The following is a 10,725-nucleotide window of genomic DNA, read 5'->3' as shown; positions in this document are numbered from 1 at the left end:
TAATGCAAGAGGGAGCTTTAATGAATAATGGAGATTTAATGCACGAGGGAGCTTTAATGAATAATGGAGCTTTAATGCATGAGGGAGCTTTAATGAATGAGAGAGCTTTAATGCATGAGGGAGCTTTAATGCATGAGGGAGAGCGAGAGGGTTGACGCAGAGTAGCAGCCACGTGAGTGACGAGGGGGAGCAGGGACAGGGAGAGAGATAGTCTACCAGCGCCACTTGACTTGGTTGCTATCTTATTGTTATTTATTTATCATTTCATTACATAGAAGTGGCTGGATGGGTATAGGGAACATTAGAGTATCATGTAGTATCCTAAACCTGTCACTGTTACATTGAACTAGGTGAATGGAATATGAATGACAGTATCCTAAACCTATCACTGTTACATTGAACTGGGTGAATATGAATAGTTACCCAAACGTATCACTGTTACATTGAAACTGGTGAATGGAATATACTGAATTTGACAGTATCCTAAACCTATCACTGTTAACTCTAACTCCAAAAAGTTCTTGGGATACTGTAAAGTCCATGGAAAACAAGAGGCACCTCCTCCAGCTGCCCACTGCACTGAGGCTAGGTAACACGGTCACCACTGATAAGTCCGTGATAATCGAAAAACTTCAACAAACATTTCTCAATGGCTGGCCATGCCTTCCTCCTGGCGACTCCAACTTGGCCAACACCCCCCGCCCGCCCCGCTGCTACTCGCCCAAGCCTCCCCATTCTCCTTTACCCATATCCAGATAGCAGATGTTCTGAAAGAGCTGGAAAACCTGGACCCATACAAATCAGCTGGGCTTGACAATCTGACCCCCTATTTCTGAAAACTGTCCGCCGCCATTGTCGCACCCCCTATTACCAGCCTGTTCAACTCTCCTTCGTATCATCTGAGATCCCCAAGATTGGAAAGCTGCGCGGTCATCCCCCTCTTCAAAGGGGAAAGACACCCTGGACCCAAACTGTTACAGACCTATATGTCCATCCTGCCGCTGCCTATTCTAAGGTCTTCGAAAGCCAAGTCAACAACAGATCACTGACCATTCTCGAACCCACCGAACCTTTCCCGCTGTGCAATCGTTTCCGAGCCGGTCACGGGTGCACCTCAGCCACGCTTCAAGGTACTAAACGATATCATAACCGCCATCGATAAAAGACATTACGTGGCAGCCGTCTTCATCGACCTGGCCAAGGCTTTCGACTCTGTCAATCACCATATTCTTATCGCGGCAGACTCAGTTAGCCTCGTTTTTCTAATGACTGCCTTGCCTGGTCACCAACTACTTTGCAACGAGTTCATGTTCAAATCGGAGGGCAGTGTTGTCCGGTCCTCTGGCAGTCTTATGGGGTACCACAGGGTTCAATTCCTCGGCCGACTCTTTTCTCTGTATACATCAATATGATGTTGCTCTTGCTGCGGCGATCCCTGATCACCTCTACGCAGACGACACCTATTCATATACTTCCGGCCCTTCCGCTTGGACACTGTGCTATCTAACCTCCAAACGAGCTTCAATGCCATACAACACTCCTTCCGTGGCCTCCAACTGCTCTAAACGCTAGTAAACACCAAATGCCAGCTTTTCAACCGTTCGCATGCCTGCACCCGCATCGCCCGCCTAGCATCACCACCTAGCGGGTTCTGACCTAGAATATGTGGCATCTATAAGTACCTAGGTGTCTGGCTAGATGCAAACTCTCTCCAGACTCATATCAAACATCTCCAATCCAAATCAAATCAAAATCGGCTTTCTATTCCGCAACAAAGCCTCCTCACTCACACGCCGCCAAACTTACCCTAGTTAAAAACTGACTATCCTACCGATCCTCGACTTCGGCGATGTCATCTACAAAATAGCTTCCAAATACACTACTCAGCAACACTGGATGCAGTTTATCACAGTGCCATTCGTTTGTTACTAAAGCACCTTATACGACCCACCACTGCGACCTGTATGCCCTAGTCGCTGCCCTCGCTACATGTTCGTCGTTCAGACCCACTGGCTCCCAGTCATCTACCAAGTGCATGCCTAGGTAATAGTGCCGCCTTGATCTCAGTTTCACTGGTCACGATGGCTACACCCACCGCAGCACGCCCTCAGCAGGTGTACTCACTGATCATCCCTAAAAGCCAAAACCTCATTTGGACGCCTTTCCTTCCAGTTCTCTGCTGCCTGCGACTGATACAACGAATTGCAAAAATCTCTGAAGTTGGAGACTTTTATCTCCCTCACAACAACTTTAAAAATCTGCTTATCCGAGCAGCTAACCGATCGCTGCAGCTGTACATAGTCCATCTGTAAACTACCCACCCAATTTACCTACCTCACCCCCACATATGGTGCTTTATTTATTTACTTTCTGCTCTTTTGCACACCAAGTACTCCTCTTGCACATGATCACTGATGATTTATCACTCCAGTGTTAATCTGCTAAATTGTAATTATTCGATTTATTGCCTACCTCATGCCGTTTGCACACATTGTATAGATTCTCTTTTTGTTTCTACCATGTTATTACTTGTTTATTGTTTACTCCATGTGTAACTCTGTGTTGTCTGTTCACACTGCTATGCTTTTATCTTGGCCAGGTCGCAGTTGCAAATGAGAACTTGTTCTCACTAGCCTACCTGGTTAAATAAAGTGTGAAATAAAATTTAAAAAACATTGAAACTGGGTGAATGGAATATGAATGACAGTATCCTAAACTATCACTGTTACATTTGAACTGGGTGAATGGAATATGAATGACAGTACCCTATAACCTATCCTCTGTTACATTGAACTGGGTGAATGGAATATGAATGACAGTCATCTAATATGCTGTAACAGAAATAAGGCCATGTTCATAATAAAAAAACAAAAAAACAATCGTCCTCCCTAATCTTAAACGGCATCGACTGTCACTGGTATGAAGATAAGGCTAAAACTGCTTATCCAATAGAAATCCCCTATCACACTTGTAGGCGATGTCATGGCGATGTTGGCTAGCTAAATTCACGCCTAGAAACACGTCATGGGGTCTAACGGTCAACTCGAACTGAACTGAGCATGTGCAGGCCATCAAATCAAAGGCACTCATTCGTTTGTTTTTTTTWATAATTAAAAACGTGTCAGTTTGTKACTTTTACAAGGTTGGAGTAATAACATGTTCAGCTACTTATTAAGACATTGGCTCAAATCGAGGTTGTGCCATTAGTTTTTCAAAAKAATTWACAACTAAAGAAAGATTTTTTCACATCTCATTGAGTACGGTTACATGCACAGAATAATACGATTTTTGTGAATAGTCCGAATAATGTAATAGTTTGATTTAAACGTTTACATGCTATGCAAGAAGAAGAAAGATTTATCTAATAATCATGTTTACATGGACACATCTGAAATCAGGCTACCTGATGGTACTTTGATAGATGCAGAAAATTGCCAATCAAAATAAACATTCTACCACAGCAACCATGTTATTTTTATGATGCCTATTTAAGTTCGGACATATAACGTTATATATGGGAAAAACTTTTTCTAAAATGCCTTTTTGTTTTTTCAGAACTCGCACAAAACAAGGAAGCTCGCACATGCGCAGATCTAATAACTCTGAGGATTTACAGGTCATAATAATTAAAAAGATTCCTCAGAAAACCAGCTGTTATAATTGGCATAGGCTTACTTCGATTAGGACCGTACGCCGATTAAGATAAGCAGAGTAAGGTGTTAACATGACTAATGCCATATTCGACCTTCTGCCATAATCCGTTTCATAATCAAATGATTAGTGTGCATGTTGACTTCTCGAACCCCAAACCCCTGCCTGGTCTGTTTCGCAAGCGTTCCCGGAAGTCTCGGGATGTTGTGCCTCTGGGTTTAGAAACTCTTGTTGTTATAATCTGCGATTTCTCGGCCATCCTCATGCACTGTTGCACCTACTAATCAACTGAGCACTGTTGGTGCTCCACCCAAGCAAGGTATTTGATTGATTTGACGTGTTGAGAGGCGTCACTGATTTACACCGGGTTCCCACCCCTATTTAGCTATTCTTCTGCTATAAACTTCCCCCAGGACGTTTTAGGGAAGTCTGTTTCACGARGAGGCCAGTCACATCCCTAATAGAGGCTGATGTGGCTAAGTTAGAGACCTCTTTAGTGGAGTTTTGCCATATCTAGAGAGAAAGTAAAATACGAAAATAAAGAAAATGCAATTTAAGAATGGGAAGCATAGAAATAACGCACATAGTATATTAATAGCGCTTCTTAGACTTGCTTTCATGGAGAATGACAGATCTATAGATCACATTTCTATGTGAATTTGGTACATATTGCAAAAAATGTACATATTGCATTTTTAAAGCCACAAAAAAATAGGGTATGTGAGGTGGTGTTCTTTCAAACAGTGGCATGGGGAGTGATCCAGCTTTATGTCCATTTCAACACAGTGAATGACATGTCTACTAAACTCATAGTAGGCTGTAAATAAAGCCTGGACTCTGTCCTCACATGTTAAACAGTTAAACACATGTTAAACTGTTAAACAGCCACCACTAACATTTAGTGGCCGCTGCCAACATACTGCCAACATACTGCCAACATACTGACTCAACTCCAGCCACTTTAATAATGGGAATTGATGGAAATTATGTAAAAATGTATCACTAGCCACTTTAAACAATGCCACTTAATATAATGTTTACATACCCTACATTACTCATCTCATATGTATATGTATATACTGTAGCTCTATATCATCTACTGCATCTTGCCATCTTTATGTAATACATGTATCACTAGCCACTTTAAACTATGCCACTTTATGTTTTATATACCCTACATTATTCATCTCATATGTATATACTGTACTCTATACCATCTACTGCATCTTGCCTATGCCGTTCTGTACCATCACTCATCATATATCTTTATGTACATATTCTTTATCCCTTTACACTTGTGTGTAGAAGGTAGTAGTTGTGGAATTGTTAGGTTAGATTACTTGTTGGTTACTATACCTTGCATTGTCGTAACTAGAAGCACAAGCATTTCGCTACACTCGCATTAACATCTGCTAACCATGTGTATGTGACAAATAAAATTTGATTTGACATGTAGTGATTTCATTTTTTAATTGCCACATGAGCACAGATCAAAAATAAGTTCTTACTGTTTTGAATGAGGTAGGCTATATGAGTCAGAGGAGGATGTTTATCCTTGGTGTTTGTTGTTAATCCTTGGTGTTTGTTGTTAATCCTTGGTGCAAAAGCTGATTAAATCTGCAAATACGGCATCTTCCCCCATCTGTCAAATGTCAACCGTTGAGAACTAGCCATACTATTTTAGCCTTTTTGTAAAACATTGGGATAACCTAATCTACATTGTCAAAATGAGCCAATGGAATTTTGTAAGTCTCACAATTCGGGAAAATCGGTGAACAGATTCAAGGCAATAACTTTCCCAGTTGTGTAAATACCCCCCCACTCTCCCCAAACACGGGCAGAGTTATCATGCAAAACCACTTATTTGCTTATGACAACAACTTTATTTTCCCTGAGGTTATGTGGCAGATGGATTTATATTCAGGGCAATAGAGCAACTGAAACGCATCCAAGATTGTAAGCAACACTGTTATTTTGAAAGGAAAGCATAAACTGGCTGTGTGTTTGTTGTTATAGTCAGGCCTACTCCAATTTCTCTCATACTCTCATGAATGAAAAACATGATGCACTTAGCCTAGATTTTAGCTGCAGCTTATCGTATCTACTATTTTGTCGTTTCACTATATGCCAGTGTATCTAGTTTGCAAACCTTTACCTTTACTAAAGCATATGCTCTAACACAACGCAAGAGAATCTGAGAAAAGGTAAATCTTTTTTTGTAGCTGTGTTGTCAAAGGGCAATGCCTATTCCTAACTTTCCCGTTTGCTTCTCCCAGCTGTCAAACGCCAGAGCACGAAATGACTTCTTGCATACACGTTGGTCTCGCAACCTAGCAGATTTTTGGTTTTAAAACARCAGGAACATTAAGAGATGGATGAATATGGACAAGACTGTACTTAGTCACATAGCATGAAGAGATTCACAACTTGCCTACGTTAGCTAGCTAGCTAAATTTTCCTAGCTACACGCCTAGCGTTCATCACCAAGTTAACTAGCTAACGTTAGCTAGCTAYCTACAGTAGTCTACCGAGCTACGTTGACTATATATACTGAACAAAAATCAAAACGCAACATGTAAAGTGTTGGTCCCATTTTTCATGAACTGAAATAAAAAATCCCAGAAATGTCTTCTTTGCCAGGATAATCCATTCACCTAACAGGTGTGGCATATCAAGAAGCTGATTAAACAGCATGCTCATTACACAGGTACACCTTGTGCTGGGGATAATAAAAGGTGCAGTTTTGTCACACAACACAATTGCCATAGATGTCTCATGTTTTGAGGGGACGTGCAATTGGCATGCCGACTGCAGGAATGTCCAACAGAGCTGTTGCCAACTTCGTTTTAGAGAATCTTGCAGTACACCCAACCTGCCTCACAACCACAGACCACGTGTAACCACACCAGCCCAGGACCTCCACATCTGGCTCCTTCACCTGCTGGATCGTCTGATGTGGTGGTGGGGGGGGGGGTGCTGAGGAGTATTTATGTCTGTAATAACTCTAACCCTTTTGTGGGGGGGATAATTCTGATTGGTTGGGCCTGGCTCCCCAGTGGGCGGACCTATGCTCCTGCCCAGTCATGTGAAATCCACAGATTAGGACCAGATTCATTTATTTCAATTGACTGATTTCCTTCTATCAACTGTAACCCAGTAACATCTTTGAAATTGTTGCGTTTTATTTTTGTTCAGTGTAGCTAACACGTTAGCTAACCTGATGTTGGCTAGCTACAGTACCGTTCTTTGGCTAAATGGCCAAACTAGCTAGCTAACGTTAGCGAGCTAATAAATCGTTATATCTAGTGAGCTAACTGGCTGTCTAATTTACCGTACTCTTTGCCAGCTAACTGGTAGCCAGCTAGATATAATATGCAAACTTCAATGCTAGCTAGCTACCTTAACAATAACTAGCTAGCGGCGTCAGAGCACGGGTCCAAAACTCTTGAAAGTTAGTCAGCTAGCTAGCTAACAAACTAGCCAACTATTAATCAATGTTACCTGGGCGTTTATTCTGTACTGATTCTGCTGTCTATCCTCTGTGGCAAGTTCGATTTTGTCCAGCTGCACTAGAAGGGTTTCTCTTTGATGAAAAGGGAACGCTGGGTGCAATGAGGCCATAGTAAAAAGCAGCGCCAACTGCTCCAAGGGTCCGACCGCTGCCTCCATTGGACGCCCGCAAATATGTTCTGTTCTCCTGAACGCTTTCCCGTCCACACATGAAGGATGGAGCGGGTCCCTGCAGGGAGAAACAGAGTAACCGGGATAGTTTTTGTAGAACAAGGCGGGATCCATATGGCTCAATATCCGAAATAGTATTCCCGCACACTCCCTGCTGTCAGATCGCAGAAGGGACAAGCAGACCAGCAGTCTGGAGCGCACGACCGGGTCGATAACATCAGATAAAATGCCCAAATCATTCGGACAGTTCGCCCTGATCTCGACATCCCGTAGAATTTGGTAATCTTTCCGTGCCAAGTCTTCCAGACAGGAGCCCAAAAACCGGAGTTCGAGCGGCTGGCACATATGCAGCAGTCCGCACATGAACTCGATCCGCTTGGCAGGATTTAGATGCAAACCAAACCACTCGAAAACGGTCTCTTTGTCCAATTGGGATGGATATCCTGGGTGTCTGGATGAATCTTCGAGCCTGTCCGAGATCGTGGGAGAGACCGATCTGGGAATATGGAGATCCGGCTGTTCCTCGGCCGTATCATCTCCTGCCTCGGCGGTTCTCATGGGCAGCTTCGTTTTAAGCATTATCGGCTCGAGTGGAAAGGCTTCAAGGCGTAAATTACTGTTAAATATAGCTACATCCTTTGATTGTCTAACTGCTGTGTAATGCAGAATCAACAGAAGCAAATCAATTTTTCAGTAATAGTCAGAGAGACTCTCGGCGACAAGCTTTAGTTTTAATTTCTCCTCCACTGTAGACGGCACTCTGGTGACCTGTCAATCATTCATAAACCCCTCCCCTTTCCGTAGGAGCGTACTGGGTCCTGAATTTTAGCTGAGTGGTAGTTTGTTTAATAAAAGTGTCATAACAACTTGAGCTCATCATTTATTTATCTACAATGTAGGTAGAAGTACAATTTGTAGAGTGGTACATTTTACATGTGTTTAATGTCGAATATGTAGGATCTTATGAAATGGCAAGCCTATATTATGTGATGTATGAAATGGCAAGCCTATATTATGTGATTTCATAGTATTCATTGCTCAATTTATTGCAGTAGTAATTCAGTTTCATGTATCCCTTCAAAATGCTTAGGCCTAATGCAGAAGTAAAAATGATGTGTGTATTAAAATATGTGATCTCTTGATTTAGACATCTATGCATGTAAATCCTGTGTTGTTCTAACACTTTACATGATAGTGGTCTTATTACTGTGTTATAATTATTGTTCCTATGGGCCAAGCGAGAGATGAGGAATCCTTTAGACAACACTGTCCCCTAGTGGCTTACAAACAACATTGCATAAGTAGTCCTCCTGTCCTCCTATAGCTCCTCCCACCAGCCTCCTCTGATCTTAAGAGTTTTCTAGGTAGCGTTTATATAAAGACAGGTGGAAGGTCTACATTGATTTCCCTTCATAGCAGTAATAGCCTATTGTAGAATGGATCAAGTGACATTTTACTTTGGTAAATTTATTGACAAAATGAGCTGGTTAAGTATGCTCTTTCAACTGACATGAAGAGTATAGCGATGACCACYGAACCCAAACCCCCAAGGATTTGTGTAGCATAACTTAATCAAATTAAAAACAAAAAGTTTTGTTTTTAGAAACGAAATCAAATTTGATTTGATGGGTATCGTTGTGGTAAAACATAAKCTACACTGAACAAAAATATAAAACGCAACATGTAAAGTGTTGGTCCCATGTTTCATGAGCTGAAATAAAACGTCCCAGAAATGTTCCATACTCACAAAATGATTATTTCTCTCAAATTTAGTGCTACATTTTTTTGTTTACATCCCTGTTAGTGAGCATTTGTCCTTTGCCAAGATAATCCATCCACCTGACAGGTGTGGCATATCAAGAAGCTGATTAAACAACATTATCATCACACAGGTGCACCTTGTGCCGGGGACAGTAAAAGGCCACTCAGGTTTGTGTAGTTTTGTCACACAACACAATGTTATAGATGTCTCAAGTTTTGAGGGAGCGTGCAATTGCCATGCTGTTTGCAGGAATGTCCGCTAGAGCTGTTGCCGGAGAATGTAATGTTAATTTCTCAACCATAAGTCGCCTCCAACGTTGTTTTAGAGAATTTGGCAGTACGTCCAACCGCCATCACAACCGAAGAACACGTGTAAGGTGTTGTGTGGGCGAGCGGTTTACTGATGTCAACGTTGTGAACAGGGTGCCCCATGGTGGCTGTAGGGTTATGGTATGGGCAGGCATAAGCTACGGACAAAGAACACAATTGCAATTTGAATGCACAGAGATACCGTGACAATATCTTGAGGCTCATTCTGAGGCCCATTATTTTAAGGTATATGTGACCAACAGATGCATATCTGTATTCCTAGTCATGTGAAATCCATAGATTAATGCCTAATGAATTCATTACAATTGACACATTTCCTTATATGAACTGTAACTCAATAAAATCTTAAAAAGTTGATGCATGTTGTGTTTATATTTTTGTTCAGTATACATTAAAACTCTAAAAAGGCTTTTCATGCACTGTGTATTTAGATATATAAATAAAGAAATTAACTGGGTGTTTCGAGCACTGATTATCAGACCGTATACCACGGGGATGACAAAACATTTATTTTTACTACTCTAATTTAGTTGGTAACCAGTTTATAATAGCAATAAGGCAACTCYGGGTTTTGTGGTATATGACCAATATACCAGAGCCCCTCGGGCATTATTATTTAAGTATATTGAAGGAGGCTGCTGGATGGCTCATAATAATGGCTGGAATGGATTGAATGGAATGGATTGAATGGAATCAAACACATGGAAATCATGTCTTCGATACAATTCAATTTATTCCATTCCAGCCATTACTATGAGCCCATTCTCCCCAATTAAGGTGCCACCGTCTYCCTGTGATATACAGTGCATTCGGAAAGTTTTCAGACCCCTTGACTTTTTCCACATTTTGTTACGTTACATTTTTATTCTAAAATGGACTAGGCAATCAGGTTGACACTTGAAGGTAGCCTAACGGTCAGTAACTGAAAAGGTCACTGGTTTGAATACCCGAGAGGTGAAAAATCTCTCGATGTCCCTTGAGCAAGGCCCTTAATCCTAATTTGCTCCAGGGGCGCCAGACTACTATGGCTGACCCTGTAAAACAACACGTTACACTGCACCTATCCGATGTGTGACAATAAAACATGATATACAGTGCATTTGGAAAGTATTCAGACCCCTTGACTTTTTCKACATTTTGTTACGTTACAGCCTTATTCTGAAATGGCAAAAAAAAATATGACAAATATTAATCTACACACAATACCCCCATAACAACAAAGTGAAAACAAGTTTTTAGATATTTGTGCAAATTTATTAAAAATAAAAACTGAATTACCTTATTTACATAAATATTTGTATT

The 10,725-nt window shown here is 41.3% G+C and overlaps 1 pseudogene; it reads right to left on the bottom strand.

Annotated features, from left to right (window-relative positions):
* LOC112068639 (zinc finger CCHC domain-containing protein 2-like) overlaps positions 1-8,085 on the bottom strand; it is a 127,696-nt pseudogene extending 119,611 nt beyond the window's left edge.
* Between the last annotated feature and the right edge of the window lie 2,640 nt (positions 8,086-10,725).

The sequence above is a fragment of the Salvelinus sp. IW2-2015 genome, unplaced genomic scaffold (genome assembly GCF_002910315.2).
Source record: "Salvelinus sp. IW2-2015 unplaced genomic scaffold, ASM291031v2 Un_scaffold629, whole genome shotgun sequence".
NCBI classification, from domain to species: domain Eukaryota; kingdom Metazoa; phylum Chordata; class Actinopteri; order Salmoniformes; family Salmonidae; genus Salvelinus; species Salvelinus sp. IW2-2015.
This window is presented reverse-complemented; position numbering and strand designations above follow the sequence as displayed.